The sequence below is a fragment of the Oryctolagus cuniculus genome, chromosome 13 (assembly GCF_051225735.1).
Source record: "Oryctolagus cuniculus isolate XC-2025 breed Fujian yellow rabbit chromosome 13, ASM5122573v1, whole genome shotgun sequence".
Lineage (NCBI taxonomy): Eukaryota > Metazoa > Chordata > Mammalia > Lagomorpha > Leporidae > Oryctolagus > Oryctolagus cuniculus.
In genome coordinates this window covers 9,482,830-9,509,792 of record NC_142879.1, presented here as the reverse complement: position 1 = coordinate 9,509,792, position 26,963 = coordinate 9,482,830, and the positions used below count along the sequence as shown (strand labels likewise).

At 45.6% G+C, this 26,963-nt stretch overlaps 1 long non-coding RNA gene across 1 annotated transcript; it reads left to right on the top strand.

Moving 5' to 3' along the window:
- The first annotated feature begins 195 nt into the window (after positions 1–195).
- On the top strand, positions 196–26,656 carry LOC103351058 (uncharacterized). The gene is made up of 4 exons (XR_016219300.1): positions 196–442; positions 14,556–14,657; positions 14,993–15,420; positions 26,016–26,656. It is a non-coding gene; the product is annotated as an uncharacterized LOC103351058 (long non-coding RNA).
- The last annotated feature ends 307 nt before the right edge of the window (positions 26,657–26,963 follow it).

Sequence of the window (26,963 nt, the reverse complement as noted above, 5' to 3'; positions counted from 1 at the left end):
GGCTTCTGAGAACCTGCCTCAGAAAGAACACTGGCCCTCCCACCTTTAATACAGGAGCAATAGGTTTTGTCATGGGGCACTCACCTGTGTTGAATGCTGAGCAGGCCCTTTGCATATGTTATTGTCTCCTAGCCTTACACCCTGCCGGGTCCATGCTTTTATCCCATTCCATTGATGCTTGGAGAAGTGAGCAAACTGTCCCACATCCACAGCCACCCAGCCAGGCCCCAGATACACCTCCGTAACCTGCCAGCTGTTGGATTTAGCCACCATGTATTTAATGTTTCTGTTGCAAGTTAAGTTTGAGTTGGCAGCACCAGGCCTCCTGGGGATACCCTGGCTCTTGCTAATGGTCTAAAAGGTTGCAATTATGGTCTCTGAATGTCTGACCTTGAAAGTTAAGCTGGCGGGATCCTGACTATCATACCTCGGTTGGCACATGGTAAGTGTGTCCTCATGATGTGGCTGTTGAACAAAAAAATGAATTGGTTCATGAAAAGCCTATGGATGGTGTGAGTGGCTCATGGAATAAACCGAGAGACTCTATACATGTCCGATTGCAGAGATTTTTAAACACCCATGAGCTCAGCTCAAACGATCTGCATCTGATGCTCATTTAGGAAGCGAAAAAACGTGAGCTAAAGGGATTGATTAGTCATCCAGGGACCTCATTAAAAATGAAAATTCCTACATTCCATTCCTGGAGTTTGTTATTTTTAAACCCACCCGTTGTGAATGTGACTGCAAATGCTTTGTAACTTGTGCGTGCTAATAATATTCAAGAATTGAGTTCTCTTATGTGAAACTGGGAGAAAGTATCCTTTGGGATTGACTGAAATTCATGGAAGGGAACAGCTCAGAGGCCCAGTACAATCTGAAAAGAAAGGACTCTTTCATGGGGTGAAAGGAATGTTTCTTTTGTCGCTATCTCCTTGGAAACAAATCTGGTTGACTATAATTTAACAAGGGGATCCAGCCGGAGTGCTGTTCAGGGCTGAGTTACCCCAGGTGCCGGCTGCGCCTGGTCACGGTCTGAAAGGATGAGCCAGGAAACCGAGTGAGGGCGGAGGAGCCGCTGCTGGGGGGTTGGGGGGGGGCTGGGGGTGACTCAGTGGCGGCTGTGCTTCCCGGCGCACGTCTTCCCATTCTGGCTTTTGCTTTTTGGCTTTCAAAATACAAACAAGCAGTAATTACTGAGGCTGACCCGGTGCTGAGCAGAATCTCTCTCTTTTTTATGACAGGCAGAGTGGACAGTGAGAGAGAGAGAGAAAGAAAGGTCTTCCTTCCATTGTTTCTCCCCCAAATGGCTGCTATGGCCGGCACACCGCGCTGATCTGAAGCCAGGAGCCTGGTGCTTCCTCCTGGTCTCCCCTGCGGGTGCAGGGCCCAAGCACTTGGGCCATCCTCCACTGCCCTCCCGGGCCAAAGCAGAGAGCTGGACTGGAAGAGGAACAACCGGGACAGAATCTGGCGCCCCGACTGGGACTAGAACCCGGTGTGCCGGCGCCGCAGGTGGAAGATTAGCCTAGAGAGCTGCGGCGCCAGCCATGAGCAGAATCTCATTTCTATCCACACAAAACCTCTTGCGGTGGCTGGAGGTATAGGTATAGGATCTGATCTTCCTTATTCCAGCCTCCACTATGAGAGCAGAGGGACGCAAAACCACCATAGTAGGAAAATATTCATGAATGCACGGAAAATCAATCATTTCCTACCCAAAACCTCCTTCCCTCTTGATACCTAGTCGTCTTGCTGGTTAACAGTCACTCACATGCAATGTGAATGAGGTGGACCTCGGTAGAAGGCACTGATAATGGAGTCTGGGAGTATGGCCAGGTAACAATTAGAGGACAAAATCAACAGGGAGAATAGCATATCGGGCAAGCAGAAAGTGGAGGATGTGGAGAGCAGTCTTGGGGGAAGATATGACAATCTTGGAAGTTATTTTAAAAGATGTAGAATGCAAAATGAACCATGGGATGTATTTTGTTTTGTCTTTCCTAACTTTGTGATGAGATGCTTTGTTCATTCAGATACTTGGCATGTGCTTAAAATTATAATCTAAATATTGGTGACATTTTTAAGATATTTTTATTTTTGGAATCTTGATTTTATTTTTAAGACAAAGTCATAATCAAATGTTCTCACCATTTGTTCAGAAATTTTGGATTCTGTTTTAATGAATTCCTTTTAGGTAGCCTCTTTGTTGTCAGTTACCCTTCTTTATGACAGTGTCCTAGGCTGCTGTCCTGGATTTACAGATGAGGGAAATGAAGGTTTGCTTTAAGGTTTTGCAGTTAGTGAGAGAACCAGGATTAGAATGTAGGCACTAAGACTTCCCAGGCCACGTTTGTAAATTCTAAGTTAGACTGTAGGCCCTTTAATTCCCTTCTTATGCCACAAATTTGAATTCAGAAAAGATTCTTTATGCCAGCCCAAGCCCATCTGTTGGGCAGAGCCCTGGTTCCAGAACATTCCTCAGTGCTGTCAGTATCCAGGTGGCTAGCCAGTCCAGTGAGGCATGGGCTCCGTTTTACTCAGTTACCGTTTAGCTTAAGCTCAGTGATGGCTGCTTACTCTCAAGGAATTGTCGCTAATTTTTTGGAAGGATACTTCAGTGTAGCATTCATTCATATAGTCTCAAAAAGGGAGCAACTAACTAACATATGGCCTAATTTTTACGTATTTAAATACACCATCTAAACTGAAAAATTGGCTGCACCTTCTTTACAAAGGAATGAGTGTAGGCGCATAGTCTGTCTCTTACTTTGCTACTGAACACTGGTCTTGCTGTTCAGAAATGCAGCTTGGAAACCTTTGGGATGTGCGATGTGATTGAGCATAGGAACCCACACAGGTCAGGTTTTCAATCTTTCTGAGTCTCCAAGGTTTTCATGGAACCGGATAAGGGATCCTCGCGCGTAATGGCAGTGATTTTCCAGGAATATGTGCTCACAGGATCAGGGAAATGTGAACAGCTACTTGAAGTTCTTACAAGACTCAGGGTCATCTAAGATTTGCATGTGATCGAGGCTATGATTAATTATTAATAGGTACAAAGAGTCTCTTCTCTTTAGCTCTCTCATTTGCAGTCTTGGTAATGATACCTTTTATACAGGTTCCTTCAATTTGAGAATTTTCCTTCTACATTCATTATCTCATTTCATGGTCACAAAACTATATGAAGGAGAAAAGGAAAACAGCATTCCTCTGTGTTTTAAAGACACAGCTGCTGCGGCTGGTCTGATGGCCAATCATCAGAGTCCCTCTAGCCTGAGAGTAACCGTTCTGACTCCTGGCTCAGAACTGTCCCTTCCCCACCCACCGTGTGAAAGAGGGACAATGAGGCAGGAAGACAGAAAAGAAGGAAGACATTAAACAGTTGTTAAATGTTAACTGTGTGCTTACTCTTTTAAGATAATTAATTTTCAAGTAGTTTGCGTATTTGCAGAGTCAGCGTTTCAGCTTCATCGTTTCTCCGCACCAGGAGCATCAATGTCATATCTGCTTTACAAATGAAGAAAATATAGAAACTCAAACAATACAGGGGAAATCGGTTGGCAAATTAAACAGAATAGACGTCTGTCCATACCAGGAGACTATTGAGATAATTAACAAAAGGGGAATTATCCAAAGTATTTACTTTCCCTTTTATCAAAGGCAGATTTTAAAATCTTATTTGATTTTCTCATTTTTTAAGCAATCTTTTTTTTCTTATCTAAAATTGGTTTCTTAACTATAATAAATCACATAGATCAGCGTACTTTTATACACTTTTTTGGAAAATAATGCTCAGTCTTAAACATTTAAAATGAAAAATGTAAGTTACATGCAAAACAAAACAAAAAAGACTTAGCTTTGGTAGCAATTGAACACTGATCCTGCATTTTTTAAAAAAGATGTTTTTTTTTTTTTTTTTGAGAGGTAGATTTACAGACAGTGAGAGGGAGAGACAGAGAAAGGTCTTCCATCCACTGGTTCACTTCCCCAAATGGCCACAACAGCCAGAGCTGCACCAATCTGAAGCCAGGAGCCAGAAGCTTCTTCTGGGTCTCCCATGCAGGTGCAGGGGCCCAAGTGCTAGGTAGGGCCATCTTCTACTGTTTTCCCAGGCCATAGCAGAGAGCTGGATCTGAAGTCGAGCAGCTGGGACTCGAACCCGCACCCATGTGGGATGCTGGTGCTGCAGGTGGAGGATTAACTTACTGTGCCACAGCCCCAGCCCCACATTGTTTCTTAAGCTCAAAATCAATGATGTGTGTTTCCTGCAATCATAATTTAGGCTCAAGGGTATTTTGGGGGATGGGTGGGTGCTAGGAAGGACCAAACGGGACTCTGAGGCTTCCCTGCTCTGATGGGGCCCTTGGTTATTCTTTCCATCTTCCATCCAGCAAACAGTGGTTTGTGCAGAGACTGATTACTGGTGATAACTAACCTGCAGATTTGCTGTAGGCAGTTATTTGGAGTGGAAAAGTCCTGACCTTTGAACGGATTTTATCCTTTTACCCATTTTATATTTAAGTTAAATTTGTTGACTGAAGAATTTAGCTTATGAGGCTCTTTTAGCAAGCTCCTGAAATAAGTCAAAGCTTTTTTTAGATGCATGTCCTTGCTGCGAGTGGTTATCAGAATGGCATTTTTGTGACTCCTGGCACATTGAACTTTCTGATTTTCCTGACTGGTCATTTGAGGACAAATTAAGAAAAAATTCAGTATGAAGAACAACCTGTCTCTGAAGGCAGTTGTTAGGAAAAGAGTTGCAGACTGGTGCCTCCTCACATGGGCACCAAAATATTAGGAAAAGAGTCGCAGAACGGAGGAGAGGCAGTTCACGAATTTACAGCCAGACCGAGTTTATTCAGAGAAAATAAATCTGCGGAGGTGGGTGACCCACTGCCTGCATGTACAAGATGCAGCATGTGGCAGAAGGCCCCGACCCCCAGGGGCCGGGCCTTTCTAAGGAGGGCTAGGGCTGGGGTGCGGGTAGGGGGTAGCAGGGAGGGGAATTCCAGGAATTGGGGGGGGGGGCTTGGGAACCTGGGAAATAATGCGGGGTGGGGGTATGGAGGCATTAGGGTGTGAGACCCAATTGTGTTTCAAGGGTCAGTAATACATTCCAAAGCTTATCTCCTTTGGGCGGTGCCATGAAGTAGCGCCTTGACAGCAGGGACTCCATTTTGGAGAACCTGAGACTCCACTCTGGGAAGGTCCCCCCCGCCCCACACACACACCGTGAGACTCCCGTCTGAAACCAGGATCTAAAAATGTCAGACAATAGCAGTCCTCTACATCCCACTTGGCAGAGCATAGAAACCCCCTAGCATGATTGTTCAAGCTTGGAAGTGGGTAGGCTGCGCATGGGTTAAGGGTAAAAATGTAATTTGTCTATGTTCTACATATGATTTAAGCCAATACCTGGATTAATGTCAAGGTTCTAATTGGAATTGTTAAGATAGTAACTGGTATTGTCAAGATTATAACTGATACCGGTTTCCCATCAGTTTCAGGTCAGCTTGACCCCAGTAACCCTGTATTCCCCCCGATCCTAGCAACCATGGATTCCCTTCCCGATTTTGCGGTTTTTGCCTTTATAAACCCTGTTACTTTGGGCTTCAGGGTCGAGCGTTTTTTAGGGCATGAGCCCACTCTCCACCGCCGGCAGTAAAGGACCATCAAATTTTATCAATGTGTGGTGCTCCCTTGTTTACACTATTCAGGCATAACAGAGGGAGAATGGCCAAGGCTTGTGTCCTTGTTCCATCAGCAGTTGTATTTAATTCTGAGATATAATAAAAAGCGTGGAAATATCAGGTGTGACTATTTTTAATGTCACACTTAAAATTATTGGTTTAAAAGGCAGAGGAAGGCGGGGGTGCAGGAGAGAGAGAGAGAGATCTTCCATTTGTGGGGTCACCCCTCAAATGGCCATAACAGCCAGCTCTGGTCCTGGCAGAAGCCAGGAGCCAGGAACTCCATCCTGGTCTCCAGCACAGGTGGCAGGTGCCCAATCACTTAGACCATCTTCCACTGCTTTCCTAGGCGCATTAGCAGGAAGCTGGAGAGAAGCCAGAGCAGTCAAGACTTGAATGGGATGCCAGTGATGAAAGTGGTGGCTTAATCTGCTCATCACAATGCTGGCCCCGTGTCTAACTTTTAAACAGAAAAATACCTGTGACTTTCTGAGACAGAAAGTCTGATGACAGGCCAACAGGGAGAGTTTTCTTGGAATTGAAGTTCCCATTTTGTCAAGAAAAATGTATGCAGTAGAATATTTCATTTCATTAAATCAGACTAAACGTGGCCCAAGTATGTTAACATTTCAAACTCATAAATCTTACACATACCATCTTATTCATCATTTTATAAAAATATTTATTAAGTTTTGTTGTATTTGATTTACCTAACTTATGTAGCCAGATCACTCCAGATTAAGTAGAGTTTCTGGCTAAATTTTCAATTTTTCTCACTCTTTCAAATTATCCACTGTTTTCTTAGGCCATAGCAGAGAGCTGGATCAGAAGTGGAACAGCTAGGACTTAAACCAGTGCCCATATGGGATGTCGGCACTGCAGGTGGCAGCTTTACCTGCTAAGCCACAGTGCCGGCACCAGTAACTGAAATATTTATGACATCAAAAAAAAAATATTTCAGTATGGCTAAGTGGGAGATGCTATAAGATTGAGGGAAAAGTGAGAAGTTTTCATCCTTATTCTATTTCCTGGCTTTGAGATTTGGGTAATAATTTAAATAATGTGGACCCATGACCCCTCAACTGCAAAACAATCTTTACTTCAACTGGTATTCAGTAAGGCATTACTGAATACAGAAATATTAATTTGTTTTCTCATGTATTTACTATGTGCCATATTCTTTCATACTCATAAAATATGGTTTTATAAATGAGTAGGCTTTTGAAATTCTAAAGTCATTGTTTATATTTGTTTCAGAAAGTTATTTTGTGTTTGGGATCAATGAGTCAAGATTCTGATCTTTTCCAAATTCCTTGATGTTTTTTCACCATTGCCAGTTACCTTTGCATTCTGTACTTGTAGACCTAGGTCCTGGACGAGCAGTGCCTAGCAGCCAGGTGTCCTGACAAAGGCCATTTGTGGAGCCGCAGGCTTCCCACACACCGGGTACAGGGGAGGAACATGCTGCACCAGCTGGCCACGTCTGCAAGGCGAGACTGGCTGGAAGTGACAGCTCCTGCATTTAGTGAAGTTGTGACCATGAAGGAGATGTGAGGTCAGATACAAGTCTCTAAAAATACTTCAGCTGTTTGAGAGTAGCTAGTGGTCAGGGACTTAGACAGAAGGACCAATTCCATGAGAAGCATGCAGTGCATTTCCTGTTAACATTTACTTTTGCAAAGCATGATCAAGCTTTGGTTCATGGTTTTGATATAGGTCATTGCAGTAAGAATGAAGGAAAAGCAGATTGGCTTGGGGTAGGAGATGGGGACAGTAAGAGGGGGAGGGTTGGGAGGAAAGAACAGATAAGTAATAGGAGCAAATGGGTTTTAAGGATAACCCATTCTTCATTTCAATTTTTTAAGATTTAGTTATTTTTATTTGAAAGGCAGAATTACAGAGAGGGAGGAAGAGACAGAGAAATCTTCCATCTGCTGGTTCATTCTGCAAAGGGCTGGAATGACCAGGGCTCCACCAGGTGGAAAAGCCAGTAGCCAAGAGCTTCCTCTGCGTCTCCCATGTGTGGATAAGGGCCCAAGCACTGGGGCCATCCTCTGCTGTGTTCCCAGGTGCTTTACCAGGGAGCTGGATAGGAAGTGGAGGAGCCACATCTCAAACTGTCACCCATATGGGATGCTGGCATCCTACAGGTGGTGGCTTTACCTACTATGCCTCAACGCCAGCTCCCAATCTTTCTTTTAAATTGTATTTGTTTGGGCGGGGGGAGAGACAGGGAGAGAGGGGGAGAGGGGGAGAGGGAGAGAGGGAGAGGGAGAGAGAGAGAGAGAGAGAGAGAGAGAAACAAGAGCACTCTCATTGCTGGTTCACTTCCCAAATACCCATGATGGCTGGACTGGGCAGAGCTGAAGCTGGGAGCCAGGAACTCAGTCTTGTTCTCCCGTGATGGCAGCTACCTGAGCCATCATCATTGCCTCCCAGGGTCTGCATCAGCCAGAAGCTGGAATCAGCACCTGAAGCTGGGAGTTGAACCCAGGTACTCTGATGTGGGACACGGGTATTCTAACCAGCATCTTACCTGCCAGGGCATATGCTCTCCTCCAATCTTTGCTAAGAACGAATGCTCATTGTGGTAGGACTTCTTCATGCTTCTTTTTGAAATTTGATTCCTGTTACCTTTCCTTTTCTGCCAGTTATACCCTGCATCACAGCTGACAAGGGTGCTGATAAGACACAACTCACCAAATAACTGCAAGGCTTCATTGTACTGCCAATTGCTGTTATTTGGGTGGGGGCTGGGTAGAAGTGAGGGGCTTACTTTCTTTCCTCTTTCCCTGAGGTCTCTATGGTATCTCTGCATCTAGGTAGTGGTCTGGTGATACAGGTAACACCTGGGGTTGAGGTAGGCTTGGGAGAGGAGAGAGTGATGACTAAGAACTCACAGTGCCTGACTGTTACCTTCTAAAATTAGTACTGAATAGGTCAGAGCAGAGATAATAACTGGAAAGAACTGATTTTGCCCTTCAGGGATCTTTGGCACTGCCTGGAGCTATTTGACTGGCTTACCTGTTCCTGCCTGTCCCTCCCTCCTCCCCCACCCACCCAACCCCAAGCCAGTTGTCTTCTCATTTGGTCTTCTCGCAGTGACCTGTGTCAAACCAGGAAACAAATGTGATCATGCTCAGCAAAGGCAAATGTCAACAGGAAGCGCAGCAGGAAAGGAGGCAGGCGCTGCTGGCATCGGGAGGCAGAGGCGATGACGCTGCTAAGTCATCGTGCAGTGCAGGGCAACCCCATCGTGATCGTCTGTACCAAATGTAAGCAGTGCCGAGGTGGAGAAACCCTGCTGTAGAAGAACAACTGGCACTCAGGTAGTGAGTCTTGCCTATAAAGGATCAGCAGTTTTAATACATCACTTTAAACTGCTTTTGTTATGGGCCCAGATGTCTTGATCTTTATTCCAGGTTCTTGTCCCACACAGATAAGAACTCAAAGCAGAAGCATAAATACAATATACAAGTGAGGACAGGATTTCTTTGTTTTTTTTATTTAATGAGCATAAATTTCCAAAGTACAGCTTATGGATTACAATAGCTTCCTCCCCCATAACTTCCCTCCCACCCACAACGCTCCCCTCTCCCACTCCCTCTCCCCTTCCCTTCACATCAAGATTAATTTTCAATTATCTTTATATACAGAAGATCAATTTAGCGTATATTAAGTGAAGATTTCCACATTTTGCTCCCACACAGAAACACAAAGTATAAAATACTATTTGAGTACTAGTTATAGCATTAATTAAACACCTAAGAATAATTGTGTATTAATTACAGAGTTCAACCAATAGTTTTAAGTAGAATATAAAATGCAACTTTTGTATTGTTGTGGCTCCCCCCTCCAACCTCCCTCCCTCCCGTGGCCCTCCACTCTCCCTCTCCCTCTCCCATCCCGCCCTTTATCACGTTTCATTTTCAATTACCTTCATATACTGAAGATCAACTTAGTATATACTAAGCAGGGATTTCAACAGGCTGCACTCACACAACCGAACCAATATAGGGTATTGTTCAACTAGTAGTGTTTTTGAGTTTCATAGTTAAACACATTAAGGCCAGAGATCCTGCATGGGGAGCATGAACCCAGTGACTCCCGCTGTTGATTTAACAACTGGCACTCTTATTTATGATGTCAGCAATCACCTGAGACTCTTGCTATGAGCTGTCTAGGCTATGGAAGCCCCTTGAGGTCACCGACTCTGAATTTGTTTAGTCAAGGCCGTATCACAGTGGAGGTTCCTTCCTCCCTTCAGAGAAAGGCGCCTCCCTCCTTGATGGCCTGATCCTTCTGCTGGGGTCTTGAGAACAGGATTTCTTTAAAAGAGAGTGAACATACACATGCATGAGGATGGGCCAGCCCATATGGAGAGATACTCATTATGAGTGGGACTAGGTTGCCTATGAGGAGAGAGGGTGGGGGAGGCCCAAGAAGGCTCTCCGAGCGTGGTCAAGAGCTCAAAAGTGGACCCTTCCACTTATCAGCCTATGTTATGAGGAAGGGGGTGATGCCTTAATTGGGTGTACACACAGGGTGAAATTTACCATGGGTACCTCTACATGGAGTTGAACTTCCATGTGGCCAACTTGGTGTTACCTCCTTCCTGGTCTTGGATGAGACACAGGAGCATCATGGGAAGGTGGTTTTATCAAACGGACAGGTGAGGGGATAAAGTCACAATGCAAGGCTATTAGATATTCCCCCTCATCTGCCCCTATCTAACTCCCTGCCTTGGTCTCTGGTATTGTTTGGTTAGTATAATGGAATTTAGAAAACTTTTTAAATACAAACTTATCTAAGCACTATTGAGGGGAACCCTAATTCAACAAGCATTTATTGAATGCCTACTGTAACCAGATGGTGTTCAAATGTTTGCCATGGAGGCCAGCGCTGTGGCGCAGCAGGTTAACGCCCTGGCCTGAAGCACCAGCGTCCCATATGGGCACCAGTTCTAGTCCTGGCTGTTCCTCTTCCAATCCAGCTCTCTGCTATGGTCTGGGAAAACAATAGAGGATGGCCCAAGTCCTTGGGCCCCTGCACCCGCGTGGGAGACCCAGAAGAAGCTCCTGGCTCCTGACTTCGGATCGGTGCAGCTCTGGCTGTTGCGGCCAACTGGGGAGTGAACCATCGGATGAAGACCTCTCTCTCTCTGCCTCTCCTTCTCTCTCTGTATAACTCTGACTTTCAAATAAATAAATCTTAAAAAAAGAATGCTCGGGCCGGCGCCGCGGCTCACTAGGCTAATCCTCCGCCTAGCGGCGCCGGCACACCGGGTTCTAGTCCCGGTCGGGGCGCCGGATTCTGTCCCGGTTGCCCCTCTTCCAGGCCAGCCCTCTGCTGTGGCCCGGGAGTGCAGTGGAGGATGGCCCAGGTGCTTGGGCCCTGCACCCCATGGGAGACCAGGAAAAGCACCTGGCTCCTGGCTCCTGCCACCGGATCAGCGCGGTGCGCCGGCCGCAGCGCGCCGGCCGCGGCGGCCATTGGAGGGTGAACCAACGGCAAAAGGAAGACCTTTCTCTCTGTCTCTCTCTCTCACTGTCCACTCTGCCTGTCAAAAAAAAAAAAAAAAAAAAAAAAAAAAAAAAAAAGAATGCTCGCCGTGAGTTACGGGCTCTGTGGTGCCTCTTGCCTTAATGAGGGACTTGGACTCAAACACTCCAGTGCTAACATTAACTGCTCCTGTTCCCCACCATGAACCTCTGCTCACCAAACTCCTGAAAGGTTAATTTCCATGAAACGAGTGTCCCAAGGAGTGTGGACTGTTTAGGCCAATGCCTTGTTCAACTGGCAATCGCATTTCTCTGTGTGAAGTCATACGTTAGAGTTAGTTTCTTAATGGCTTATTTTGTATGAATTGGCATTTCTGAGTTTTATCACTCTGGGACATTGGTGAGATTGAGTTTCTAGTCATAGAGACCATGGATAGTGATCACAACTGGGGTACATGAGGCACTGTGGGCCCTGAGTGGGTGCTCTTTTTATTTTTTCTAAGCTCTTACTCTATCTGGGTATGTGCTTTAATTGAATTTCTTTATTTTTAAAAGAAAAAATAGATTAAAATATTAAACTTCAGTGCTTCCAATTTTCACTTTAAACATTTTGCTAACTTGTTTTTGTATAGCCAGTTGAAACCATAAGCTCATATGATTTTTATATCAAAACATTACTCAGGGCTGGCACTGTGGCGTAGTGGGTAAAACTGCTGCCTGCAGTGCCAGCATCCCATATGGTTCAAGAGCTGGCTGCTCCTCTTTGGATCCAGCTCTCTGCTGTGGTCTGGGAAAGCAGAAGATGCCCAAGTCCTTGGGCCCCTGCACCCAAGTGGGCGACATGGAAAAAGCTCCTGTCTCCTGGCTTTGGATCGGTGCAGCTCTGGTCATTACGGCCATCTGGGGAATGAACCAGTGGATGGAAGAACCAGTGGATGGCGTAGTAGGCTAAGCCTCTGCTTGTGGTGCCAGCATCCCACATGGGCACCAGTTCTAGTCCCAGCTGCTCCTCTTCCCACTCAGCTCTCTGCTATGGCCTGGGAAAGCAGTAGAAGATGGCCCAAGTGCTGGGACCTCTGCATCTACATGGGAGACCCGGAAGAAGCTCCTGGCTCCTGGCTTTGGATCAGCCCAGCTCTGGACATTGCGGCCATATGAGGAGTGAACCAGTGGATGGAAGACCTTTATCTCTCTCTCCCTCTCTTTATAACTCTACCTTTCAAATAAATAAATAAATAAATAAATCTTTAAAAGAGAGAGAGAGAGAGATCTTCCATCCACTGGTTCACTCCGCAAATGGCTGCAATGGCCCCAGCTGAGCCAGGCTGTAGCCAGGAGCCAGGAGCTTCATCCAGATCTCCCACGTGGATGCAGGAGTTCAGACACTTGGGTCATCTGCTGCTGCTTTCCCAGGAGCATTAGCAGGGAGCTGGATGTGAAGTGGAGCAGCCAGGACATGAATGGGTATCCATATGGGATGCCAGCATTGTAAGTGGTGGCTTTACCTGCTATGCCACTATGCCACCCACAATCCTTGATTTTAAGGCAAAGAGTAAGTTTGGAAGAAACACAAAAAAGAGAACACAAACCTGGACTACTCAGGCACACTGGGACATGAAGTCATTCTAAAGAGAGTAGCCTTGCTCAGATCTAGGGGAGAAGAAGGTCAATATTGAGAAATGTACTGAACAACGGGTAGAGTAACATGGACTGAGATCTCAGAGGTGGAGCTGAGCCAGACAGAGCATGGCTCCAGGCCATGGTGATGGTTTTGGGTTTTATTCTGTTTGTAATGCAAGGTCATTGGAGGGTGTTCCCCAGGGGAGCAATACGACCTGGTTTGCATTTTTAGGAGATCATTCTTGTCTTGTTGGTGTATAGAATTTTTGGTGGAAGAATAATGGATAGTGGGCTGGCATCATGGCACAGTGGGCTGAGCTGCCACGTGCAATGTCAGCATCCCATATGGGCACTGGTTTGAGTCCTGATTACTCCACTTCCTATCTAGTTCTTTGCTAATGTGCCTAAGAAAACAGTGGAAGATGACCCAAGTTTTTGAGCCCCTGTATCCATCTGGGAGACCTGAAGGAGCTCATGGCTTTGGCCTGGCCTAGCCCTGACCATTTGGGGAATGAACTGGTAGATGGAAGATTCTCTCTCTCTCTCTCCTTCTCTAACTCTGCTTTCAAGTAAATAAATACATGTTTAAAAAATTAATAGAAGATGCGATCCAGAGCACAGGTGAGAAAGAACAGGAAGAAAGGTAGAATTTATAGGTGGGGTTGCTGTGTTTGATGGTACAAAAACGAGAGAGTTCCCATCTCATTCCTTCTACTTGCTTAATGAAGCATGAGCCAGGTCATCAGTAGGTAGTGGAAGGGTTGGTCACAGGGCTACAGATTTGAGAAGGAGGAAAAAGATGTGAAAAAGTAACATGGCTAGTGGGTAAACCAGTATTCTGGCGAAGTGTAGTGTAATGTCCAGCAATGTTGAATGCCCATTTGAGGTCTGAGATTATGAATAAAAATGGGATTGTTAGCTTGGTTGTCTTCAGCCACATCCAACTGCTTCTGTGTTAGGTGCAGGTACACAGAATGCTGTATTTTAACAGTGTCAGGGTTTCGCTGAATACTGCAGAGGGAGGAAGGGATCAGAGCCGTGACCTACCCAAAGGGTGGGAGTGGGAAGGGTCAGCAGAGCAGCAGTGCTTTGGCGATCACACTGGTTAGCATCGCCAGCACATGGTGAGAATAAATAGTAGGTGGACTTTTTAAGAAAAGTGTTTATTTATTTTATTTGAAAAGGAGAGAGAGAGAGAGAGAGAGAGAGAGAGAGAGATTGAGGAAGAGAGAGATTTTTCCATCATCTGATTCACTCCCCAAATGTTCACGATGCACAGGGCTGGGCCAGGCTGAAGCCGGGAGCCAGAAGCCAGAAACTCCCTCCCGTCTCCCAAGTGGGACCCAAGTACTTGCGCCATCATTTACTGCCTCCCAGAATGTGCAGTAGCTGGAAGCTGGACCAGAAGCAGAGAAGCAGGGACTCAAACTCAGGCACTCTAGTATGGGATGTGGGCATCCCGAGAGGCTGCTTAACCTGCTGTGCCACAACACCTGCCCCCAGGTGGACTTTCCGATGGCTCTGTTTTTTCAGTTATCTTTAGGCAATGTGCCTCTTCTTGCCTGCACCTGGGATGGACAATGCCCACTGCGACCCCTGCTGGGTGGCTGCCAAGGAGCTGGGGAAACTTACAAGGGAAGAAGAGGAAGATTACAGTAACAAATGGACTCCACAGAGGTGAACAAATCTCCTACCCCCAAAAGCCATTCTGAATTTAAAAAATTTTGATTTCTTTTTTCACTAGGTAATGCCTATGCTTAACCTGTTGAAGAAATATTATTATACCCATTTCATAAATAAGGAATGGAGGAGGTTCATAGGAGTGCAAATGGCCCAGGCCCAGCTGGTGAGTGGCAGGCACAACTGAGAGGCAAAACTAAACTTCTCATCCAGTGCTGAGCTACTTTTTATCTCTAAAATCCTTTTTTTTTTTCTGACTCCAAAAAGCCAAAGGCTAAACAGAAGAATTCATGGTGACTGTTAGGATTGTTGTTTAAACATCATAATGTGTGATTGGTAAATACAGTTTGTTTCTATAAATACACGATAGGAGATTTTATCGCTTTAATATGTGATCCAGAAAAGAGAATTGCGAAAAGCTGGTGATGAAAATTTTACATTTACTGTAGGTTACAGGATAATGACTCCATTCCACATGGTCCTTTTTCCTTTTTCCTACAGTTGGTAAATTCGTTATTCGCTCTCATCCTGTTGGGTTGTGATTTACCGTGGATAATTCAGTGTGGAAACATTTATAAAGAACAGTAAGGACATCCAAGCCACTATCACTCGTGGAATAAAATCTTACACATGGGGCCGCTGCTCCGCAGGTCCCCCGACCCCATCCCACCTCCTTCCCGAAGAAGCAACCGTTCCCGATTCATCCCATTCAGCAGATGTGCGTCTCATGGAGCATCGACAAAACCTCGACTCCACACTGGGAACAAATCGATGAGTCTGGAAAAGCAGCTGATATGAAACTTGTTTGCTTGTGTAGCCCTCATGGACGGAGCGTCTCATGGAGTCTCCTGAGTTGGCCAGGCCACATGTATGTCCCAGAGACTCTGCTCTGGAATCCACATGTAGGAGTGGCGTTTTGTGGTTGTCTGGTAGGTACTGCTTCCACATACTTCCAAACTGTTCCTGTTAGAGTCGACCGCCCGAAAAACGTCACCAAGAGACACGTCTCTTATGCAAACAGCACGGGGAAGTTTTATTGATTATCCAGCATGCTGGGGCTGTCTGATCATCATGAGCAGATCAGCCCCGAATAACCAAAGGTTAGGGTTTATAAAGGCAAAAACCGCAAAACCGGGAAGGGGAAGAGAATACACGGTTGTTAAGCGGTTGCTAAAGTCTTACAATCAGCAATTATGATCTTAAGACATAGACAAATCACATCTTCATTATTAGCCCAGGTAACCCAGGTGCAACCTTTCTACTTTTAAGCTTGAGCAATCATGCTAGGGGGTTTTTGTGCTCTGCCAAGGGTGATGTAGTACACTGCTATTGTCCGACTATTTGAGATCATAGTTTTGGACCAGAGTCTCACGGTGGGGGGGTTGCTTTCCCAGAATGCAGTCTCAAGTGCTCCAAAATGGAGTCCCTACTGTCAAGGTGCTACTTTACTCTGTTTTATTTTCACAGCTGCACCAGGAAGGTTTAAACCTGTAAGCTTAAGCTTAACTTTTTACACCCGCACATATACAATTTTAACTCTTCATTCCAAAAGGCTTGCACTAACTTTAACTCCCACCAGTTCTCTATGTTTTCACAGATACTGGTCGATTTCAATCTTCTAAATTTATTTTTTTAAATTAATTTATTTATTTGAAAGTGTTATATATAGAGAAAAACACACACATAATGGCCGGCGCAGCGGCTCAATAGGCTTATCCTCTGCCTGCGGTGCCAGCACACCGGGTTCTAGTCCCAGCTGGGGCACCGGATTCTGTCCCGTTTGCTCCTCTTCCAGTCCAGCTCTCTGCTGTGGACTGGGAAGGCAGTGGAGGATGGCTCAAGTGTTTGGGCTCTGCACCCGCATGGGAGACCAGGAGAAGCACCTGGCTCCTGGCCTTGGATCAGTGTCGTGCACCGGCCGCAGCGGCTACTTGAGGGGTGAACCAACTGAAAAAGGAAGACCTTTCTCTCTCTCTCTCACTGTCCACTCTGCCTGTCAAAAAAAAAAACAAACAAAAAAAAACCCAAAAAACCAAAAAACCAAAACCAAAACCAAAACAAAAACAAACCACACACACACACACACACACAGATCTGCTGGTTCACTCCCCCAGAAGGCTGCAATGGCCGGGGCTGGGCCAGGCTGAAGCCAGGAGCTTCTTCTGGGTCTCCAATGTGGATATCAGGGGCCCAAGCACTTGGACCATCTTCCGCTCTTTTCCCAGGCTATTAACAGGGAGCTGGTTGGGAAGCAGATCTTCCTAGGGCTTTGGTGCCCATAGGTGTGCAGGTGTTGCAGGCAGTAGCTTTACCTGCTACGGCCCAGATCTTTTAAACTTTCCTCTCAACATTGTGGATTTTAAAGGGTAAGTCACTGTGGTTTTCATTTTCATTTCCATGATTACTAGCAAAGTTGAATATTTTTTCATACATTTATTATCAGTTTAGCTTCATCTTTCCTTCTGTCTTCTTTTATAGCTTTACTAAGGCAGAATTGACAAAAATCCTATATACTTAAGGTGTATAACTCCACGACTTAAGTGTACATCATGAAATCACAACAGTCAAGTTAATGCACCCATCACTTCACATACTGTGTGTGTGTGTGTATATGAGTGTGTATACAGGGAAAATCTACGTTCTTAGATTTCTTTCCTTTTTATTAAAGATTATTTATTTATTTGAAAGGCAGAGTGACAGAAAGAGAGGGAGAGACAGAAAGAGAGATCTTCTATCTGCTGGTTTACTCCTCAAATGCCCACAAGCCCCAGGGCTGGGTCAGGCCAAAGCTAGGACCAGGAACTCTCTCCAGGTCTCCGTCATGGGTATCAGGAGCCCAAACACTTGGGGCACCTTCAGCTGCCTTCCAGGCACAATAGCAGGCAGCTGGATCAAAAGTGGAGTGGCTGGGACTCAAGCCGGCACTCACAGGATGCCAGTGTCCAGGCGGCAGCCTCACTTGCTGTATTTCAAGTATACTGAGTTGGTAACTGTAGTCACCATGCTATACATTAGGTTTCCAGAACTTACTCATCTTGCATGATTAAAACTTTTGTGTTTATTTTTTCAGATTGGTTTTGTAGATGTTTTATTTTTTTAAAGGCATTGTTTGGTTTCTTTATTGAAAAGTAGCTCAATAACAATTGGCATAATGCCAAGAAACAGGAAGAAGAGATAGTGTCATGGTACTTCTTCAAAACTATGTGATGTAGAATTTTCCAGAAAGAATTCAAGAAAAGCACAATGCACACCCATGAATCTTCCACTAAGTTCAACACTGGCTACACTTTTGTGGTTTTTGATTCATCTATTTATGTAGGCATTTTATCTGAACCACTTCAAAACTGCCGACATCATGATAGTTCATACTCAGCCTGCATGCTCCAGAAATAGAAACCAATATTTATAGCCTCAAGGATGACATTTAAGAAAACTGACTGTAATCCTCCAATATCATCTAATGCCTGTTCCATATTCAAATTGGAGACATTCTGTATATATTGTGAAAACTCAGTCTTTGTCAATGATTTGAGCTATAAATTACTTCTTTTGCCATGACCCTATACATTTCACTCTTTTAGTAGTTTAAGTAGCTAAATTTACAAAAAAGTTTTCATAGTTCTAGATTTTAGGGTTTTAAAAAGTATTTCCTACCTGAAGTTTATAATTTTTCAAAAGTTTTTGTTTTTTATATTTCGGTTCTTTAATCTGTCTGGAACTTACTTTTGTTTATGGTGTACAATAGGGATCTTTTGTGTGTGTGTGGTGTTTCTTTGATCTGAAATGTCATCTGTGTTAAAACAAATAAACCATGAAGTACATATATGTGTGTGGGGAACATTTGTGTATTCTGTGTTTTAAGATTAAGTTCCATTGATCTATTTCTTGATTCTTACAGCAATAGTAAATTCTTTTAATTACTCTATACCATACACACACACACATACACACACACAAACATACTTATTTCAGTTAAGAAAATCTTGTATCTTCCTGTTCTTCTATTTTCCAGAATTGTCTTGACTATGAAAAATCTTTATGCTATTGACTGGAATAACCGTGGATTTATAGACTAACTTGGAAAAATTGGCATGTTTTTAAACATGATATGGTTATCCCAAGTCTTTCTGTTTACATTAATTATTTATTTATATTTGACAGGAAGAGAGGGAGAAAGAAAGAGAGAGAAGGAGGGAGAGAAAGATATTGAGAGAGAGAGAATCTTTCAATCTTCCATCCACTGGTTCTTGGCCAAAGCCAGGAGCTAGGAACTCAATCAGGGATCACCCATGTGGGTGACAGGGACCCAAGCATTTGAGTGATCACCCGCTGCCACCAAGGGTGCACATGAGCAGGGAGTGGGAATCAGAAGGAGAGCTGATATGCAGACTCTGACACAGGAGACGGGCATCCCAAGCGGCATCTTAACTGCTATGCCCAACGTCCGCCCCCAGCCCCCCAAGTCTTTCCTCATGTCCTTTGTAAAGGACATAAAAGTCTCTGTGAATGATCTGGAAGTTCTCCGTTGTAGTGCATTTTATTAGAATAGATTTCCATCAAATCTTTGCATAGTTGCCTTCTGTATTATTTTCTAGGATTTCTGAGACAAAATTACTATGGACTGTATGAGTTAAAACGATAGAGATGTAGTTTCTTGTATCTGTGGAGGCCAGAAGTCTGAGAGCAACACGTTAGCAGGACCACACTGCCTCTGAGCTCCAGGAGAGTCTGTTCTTGGCATCTGCGGCTTCTATTGGCTGTTAGCATTCCTTACCTGATGGCGACTGCGGACTCTGCCTCCATCTTTACATCAACTACTTCTCTGTGCACTGTGTCTTGTCTTCCTTCTGTCTCAAATATTTCTGTCTTCCTCTTTTAAGGAATTTGTTATTGAATTTAGGAGACCACTGGATTGTTCATAGTATAGATGTTTTGCTGGTAAAATAGTCATATTTCATGTTATTCTTGGATGGGCCTTTTGTACTCTAAGATGATAAAATGTTCGTATTTTTTTGATAATCTTTTTTTAAAAAATTGCTTTATTTGAAAGAGAGCGTTACAGAGAGGTAGAGCCAGAGAGAGAGAGAGAGAGAGAGAGAGAGGTCTTCCATCTCTTGGTTCACCCCCTAAATGACCACAATGGCCAGAGCTGAGCTGATCTGAAGCCAGGAGCCAGGAGCTTCTTCCCGGTCTCCCATGTGGATGCAGGGGCCCAAGGACTTGGGCCATCCTCCACTGCTTTCCCAGGCCATAGCAGAGAGCTGGATCAGGAGTGGAGCAGCCAGGACTTGAACTGGCGCCCATATGGGATGCTGGTGCTGCAGGCTGGAGCTTTAACCCGCTGCGCCATAACATCAGCCTCTCTGATAATCTTATTAAAAATTGAAAATATTTCATTTAGAATCCATTTTAAAGTAAGAAACAAGATGGAGTTACATCTTTCTCTTGCCAAATTACTTGCCAATTACCTCTGTTTCTTTTTTTTTAAAGCAGTAAGTATGCTGGTCAAGTTTAATGAAAAGAAGTAATAAAGAGACTATGCCTGACAGAGCCCCTTTATCCTTTATTGAAGGCTCTGATTTTAGGCATCCCGAGATTTAGAAATACAAATGCTAAAGCCCAGAATATACTTTTAAATCAACTCATTATACAGCATGTTGGTGTTGCAACACCGACCACAGAGGAAAGAGTCGCTGACTTCCCTGGGAAATCCTGGGGACCTTTTGTGACGGTTAAACTGTGTCTATAAGCTCATGGCTGTCCCCCCTCACAGAAGGTGGAGCTCGTTGGAGTGTGAGCGGCACTTGTCATTCCCTTCTGATGAACTGGATAGAGGATGTCTCTCACATTGCATTTCCGTCTTCTCTGTCGGTCACTCACTGTGGATCAGCTGCCGTGTCATTAGGATACTTCAGGGGCACTGAGTTCCCCGTTGTGAGGAGTAAGGACCTGGTGCCGAACGTCCCTGTGAGTTGCTGTCCTGGAGGGGGATCCTCCAGCCCAGTCAAGCCTTCAGAAAACTGCAGCCCCAGCCCACATTGTGACTTCATGAGATTCCCTCTGCCACAGTAACCAGGCAGTGCTGCCAATATGGCTGATCACTAGATAACCAAAACCCTCGGAAGATAAAGAATAATAATTTGATTTTGTTCTTAAAGTACCAATAGGAAATTTTTTTTTAAGTAAAAAAGTGGGGAAAAGCATTCTAAGCATAGTAGATGGTGCATCTAAGGGCACAGGTGAGTCCTGGTGTATCCAGCAATAATTTTCAAAAATCTAATGAGTTTCATGAGACCAGAGAATTCTGTACACATGGGGAAGCTGCATTAATTGAGATTATAGCCTATTTTCACAAAACTCTTGGCAAAGCTAAGGAGTTTAGAGTGTCCTGAAGGCTGTGCAGACACAACAGTAGGTTCTAAGTGGGGTACAGCACGGTGAGATTTGCTTGGGAGAACAAGCGCCGGAATGTGTGGGTGGTACAGCGGCTGAGAGGATGCTCTCCTGTGAGCCGTGATGAGTGGTACCCGCTGTGCGGCACAGAGATGGGGGAGAGGTGCACTTCAGGACACTTTAGAGGTTGAGTCACTAGGGCAGCCTGAGTCTCAGGTGGCACAACTGGATAAAATAAAATCGGGTAAATATTTTTGACAAGTATTGATACTGTACAGCATACCTTTGCCATCTGAAGGAGGGATCCAGAGCACGCTATTTAGATAATAATAGTACCTTCTACATTTCCCTGAACACTCGATGGAGCCACCAGCAAGAGGCTTGCAGCGTAATCCTCCCCGCGCTATTCTGTATCATGAGACATCTTGTTACCGAGAATGTGAGAGTCAAGCAGACGCTTGGAACAACTTGTTCTGTTCTAAGATAACAAAGGCACGAAGCCGGGTCTGGGGAGACAGGGGCTTCTGTCTCTGTCGGGAACACTGCGCTTGTTCTGCGAGTGTTTTGTTTGTGTTCGTTCCCTCAGGAGCCCATCTTTTAAAAAAAGCTCACAGAAAAGAAACGTGGTTTTCTTCATTTCAGGAATTCCAAGTGGGGCAAAGAGTAGGGGTGGAGTAGGAACGCGGAGGGCGCTTCAATCTGCCTCCTCCCCCTGTGCCCAGGGCTTGAGCTCCCCTGTGAGGGGCTGGCCAGAGGGGCAGTGTGAGAATTCTCCCTCGGTGATCCTGTTTATGCCTTCTCTCACCTCCCGCAGGGCCCCTTCCTACTCCCGCGCTGAAAGATCACAGTTCTGATGGCAGTAGTGAGGACACAGCTCCTCTGGGCTGAAAAGGTATGCAGTTAGAATCTCCAGCGACCTGTGTTGTGCAGAGGTCCTGGGCTGGAGACTGCAGCTTTATGCATACTTGATTGTATGGGTCGTAGATTTCCATTGCACCTATGAGCTGCTTTAAATAGGGTTGATATTTCCTTCAGAATCCATCAAGATGGCTGGCGAATACAAATGGTTTTGGTTGTCCTGGGAACCCTAAGTGTGCTTCCCCCGCAGCCCTTTTAGCTTCCCCAGCGTGGCACAGAGCTGTGAATGGCTCAGATTCCGAACATACTGAGTCGTTCAGCCCAGTGAGAGACATTAGCCGTTCACGAACACGTTTGCGTTAGCATACTCAGCCCTGCAGTTTCAGACGGCAGCCCAGCCAGAGTTGGGCTAACGTTTTTTCCCTTGTTCTATTCATGTACTTGATAAGATTCTGCATTATTCACAGTCCTTCTTGGCGCTGAGTTTTGCTGCTTTTATCATGCAAATCTGATACCTTCACCTTCTCACATACCTATTTTTAACACATAGAGACTGATTTCTAGTACTTGTATGCTTTGCCTTCAAATGAACCATTGAGATGTAGATGACATCAACGCGGAGAAAAATACACAGTTACTTGTCTTGTTTCTATGAGGTATGCTCGTGAATTTAAACACTGCTCCGTGACTTGCAGCTATTCTTTTCAGACCTAGATATTTTATGCTATGCTTTCTAGAAGGCAATGAAAAGATTTGAAGGTGCTGTGGTAGGCAGGCGAGGCTAGATTCAGAACAAACCAACCTGGAAAAGCCACTGTATTAATAATCACACTCCTGACAGGTCTGCAGGCTGCTGGCTTGAAGCAGTAATGGCAGAGTCGTCTGGAGTCGGTCATCTCAACTCCGGTTTTCCACATTCACCGGGCAGGTGTGGAAACTGTGTGGGGGTCCTTGGGGCTTTTCCCTGCTCCTGCCTGGAGGTGACACTGGTTTTTATTGAGCAGAGCTGGCCACAGGGCCCATCTACCTCCAGCAGCACCAGCAGTGGGAAACGTGTGGACGTGGGTGAGAACTGCGGGCTGTGGCACAGTTGCTGTGTCGTTATGACTGCAGTCAGGGCTTAAAGCAATGAAATATTTGTGGAGTCATCGGCTAGTTTTGTTTGGTTGCTATGAGTTTTAAAAACATTTGGTGGGGACCTAGGAGCAAACTAATGAGTGCTAGCTGGGGAAAGGTGCCGGAGGTTTCTGTGCCCTTTAAAGTTTGAGTTCTTGCAGCTGCTGGGATCTTACTCTCCCGCGGCTCCTGGTTGTCAGACGTCCCGGCAACCAATATTTGAAAATGTCATGTGTATCTGAACTGCAATATTGTGTTTGTGAGTCTGTGTCTGAAGAGAGGTGCCCATTAGCATTTCCTTTTTTTTTATTTTTTATTTAAAATTTTTTTTTTGACAGGCAGAGTTAGAGAGAAAGAGAGAGAGAGAGAGAGAGAGAGAGAGAGAGAGAGAGAAATGTCTTCCTTCTGTTGGTTCACCCCCCAAGTGGCTGCTACGGCTGGTGTGCTGTGCTGATCCGAAGCCAGGAGCCAGGTGCTTCCTCCTGGTCTCTCATGCGGGTGCAGGGCCCAAAGACTTGGGCCATCCTCCACTGCACTCCCGGGCCACAGCAGAGAGCTGGCCTGGAAGAGGAGCAATCGGGACAGAATCCAGCGCCCCAACCGGGACTAGAACCCTGTGTGCCAGCGCCGCAGGCAGAGGATTAGCCTAAGTGAGCTGTGGCGTCGGCCAGCATTTCCTTATCTAGTGGAAAAAGCAAAACATTTTTGAAGTCACAAAATGAAAGAAGTAGATTATTTAGTTATTTTAAAGATTTTTAATTTATTTATTTGAAAGGCAGAGTTACAGAGAGGCAGAGAGAGAGAGAGAGAGAGAGCTCTTCTATCCGCTGGGTCACTCCCCAGATGGCTGCAATGGCTGGGGCTGTGCTGATCCAAAGCCAGGAGCCAGGAGCTTCTTCTGGGTGTCCCACGGGGCTGCAGAGGCCCAGGGACTTGGGCCATCTTCCACTGCTTTCCCAGGCCACAGCAGAGAGCTGGATCAGAAGTGGAGCAGCCGGGACTCAAACCAGCACCCAAATGGGATGTTGGCACTGTAGGCATCAGCTTTACCCACTACACCACAGCGCCAGCCCCCAGATTATTTAATTTTTTAAAAATTTTATTTTTCTATACACTTGAAAGACAGGAAGAGATAGAGAAAGAGGAGAGAGAGAGAGAGAATCTAATGGTTCACTTCCTAAATGCCCCAAACAGTCAGGTATAGGTCGGGCTGAATCCAGGAGCTTGGAACACCATCCAGGATTTCCCTGGGGGTGTCAGGGACCCAGTTACTTGAGTCATCACCTCTGCTCCCCAGAATGTACATTATCAAGAAGCCAGAATCAAGAGCAGAGCAGGGGGTCGGGGTGGGAGGAGAAGGGGTGGCACTGTGGCATAGTGGGTAAAGCAGCCGCCTCCAATGCTGGCATTCCATATGGGCACCGGTTCTGGTTCCAGCTGCTCCACTTCCAATCCAGCTCTCTGCTATGGCCTGGGAAAGCAGTGGAAGATGGCCCCAGTCCTTGGGCCCCTGCACCCATATGGGAGACTGGGAAGAAGCTCCTGGCTCCAGGCTTCAGACTTGCCCAGTTTTTACCATTTTGTCCATTTAGGGAGTGAATCAGCAAATGGAAGATCTCTCTCTCTCTCTCTCTCTCTCTCTCCGTCCCCCATCTCTCCTTCTCTGTAAAACTCTGCCTTTCAAATAGACAAATCTTTTTTTTTTTTTAAAGAAGAAAGAAAAAAAGGAAATGTACTAAATTTTCTAAAGATATTATTATAATTAAAAAAAAGGCAGAGTTGCCGGCACCGTAGCTCACTTGGCTAAATATCTGCCTGCAGCGCTGGCATCTCGGTTTCTAGTCCTGGTTGGGGTGCTAGATTCTGTCCTGGTTGCTCCTCTTCCAGTCCAGCTCTCTGCTGTGGCCCGGGAAGGCGGTGGAGGATGGCCCAAGAGCTTGGGCCCTGCACCTGCATGAGAGACCAGGAGGAAGCACCTGGCTCCTGGCTTTGGATTGGCGCAGCGCACTGGCCATAGCGGCCATTTGGAGGGTGAACCAATGAAGGAAGACCTTTCTCTCTGTCTCTCTCACTGTCTAACTCTGCCTGTCAAAAATAAATAAACAAATAAATAATTAAAAAAGCAGAGTGGGGACTTGAACCCAGGCATGCTGATATAGGATATGGGCATCCCAAACAGTGTCGTGATGGTGTGCAAAATGTCTGCATGAGATATAGATTATTGAGATTGAAAAATGAAAGAATTAGATTTTTTTCTCCACATAGATACTATTTCCCTTATTTTTATAATTGAAAATATATTCTTTTCATGTACAAATTTAGAAATGTAGAGGAAAGTGGAAAAGAAGGTAAAAATACCTGGTAATTCTATTATCCATAGATAGCCATTTATATATATATATATATATTTTTTTTTTTTTTTGACAGGCAGAGTGGACAGTGAGAGAGAGACAGAGAGAAAGATCTTCCTTTGCTGTTGGTTCACCCTCCAATGGCCGCCGCAGCTGGCGCGTTGTGGCCGGCGCACCGCGCTGATCCGGTGGCAGGAGCCAGGAGCCAGGTGCTTTTCCTGGTCTCCCATGGGGTGCAGGGCCCAAGCACCTGGGCCATCCTCCACTGCACTCCCTGGCCACAGCAGAGAGCTGGCCTGGAAGAGGGGCAACCGGGACAGAATCCGGCGCCCCGACCAGGGCTAGAACCCGGTGTGCCGGCGCCGCTAGGCGGAGGATTAGCCTAGTGAGCCGCGGCGCTGGCCAAGCCATTTATATTTGACAGGAAGCGTTGACTGTTCTAGCAAACAACTCCCCAACCTCACTGGCCCAACTCAGCAAATGCTTGCTCCTGGCCTGCAGGCACAGAGACATAGACTCCTTGTCAGAAGCTTTCTGGGCAGCTCTCCCCCCCTCTCTGGGATTGAGGCTTCTGTCATTTTGAGAGGCTCTAATAATCCTTTTGTGGCTTCTGAGGTGGTGTGGAAAGCAAAGCCAGTGTGGGGAAACACCATGGTAACTGCAATGGTTTGGCCTGGAAGTGGTATACAAGAGGTCTTTAAACAGTTTGTGGAAAATATGTAAACTGGAAAAACAAAACTGTGCATGGATTTCAATCTTTTTTTGGCACAAAAATAAACTTATCTTTTAATTCTGTTTTTCCACAGACTTTGTGAAGTCCCCTCCTCCATCTCCCACTCCTAGTCCCAGTTTTCAGGTCCAGCCTGGTCACGTAGCGCCCCTTGGAGGAAAGGCGGCTTGAAAAGCAACGTCACTGCCCAGCTGCACCTGGATGGTAGAGAAGGAGAACCGGGCTGTTGGGCGGTCAGCCAGCTGTCTCTGCCCTGCACTATGGATACACAGATATCACCTTTCCAGCCTACTGGAACACACTTTTTTTTTTTTAACAAAAATGGTGTCATACCAAAAAATAAGGCACACTAAACCTTCAACTTGTGATCCAGATAGCCAGTTCTTTAAGTTTTTTTATTTACTTGTTTTTACTTATTTGAAAGGCAGAGTGACACACAGAGAGCAACAGAGATCTCATCTGGCGGTTCATCGCCCAAATGCTTATTACGGCTCAGGGTAGATCAGATGGAAGACAGGAACTTGGAACTCAATCTGGGTCTCCCATGTGGCCTGCAGGGAGCCAGGTACTTGAGCCATGTGACCTGCTCCCTCCCGGAGTGCTCATTAGGAGGAAGCTGAATCAGAAGTGGAGAGGGGAATCAAACCTAAGCACTTCCCTATGGGGTGCCAGCTTCCCAAACTGCATCTTAGCTGCTGAGCCAGAAGCCCCCACCAGATAAACAGCTCCTTTTTTTTTTTTTTTAAGATTTATTTATTTATTTGAAAGGCAGAGTTACAAAGTGGGAGAGGGAGGGAGGGAGGGAGAGAGAGAGAGAGAGCGAGCGAGCGAGAGAGGAGTGGGAGAGAGAGATGTCTTCCATCCACTGGTTCATGTCCCAAATGGCCACCACAGCCAGGGCTCAGCCAGGCTGAAGCCAGGAGCTAGGAGCCAGGAGCTTCTTCTGGATCTCCCTTGTGGGTTCAGAGGCTCAAGTGCTTAGGTTATCTTCCTCTGCTTTTCCCAGGCCATTAGCAGGGAGATG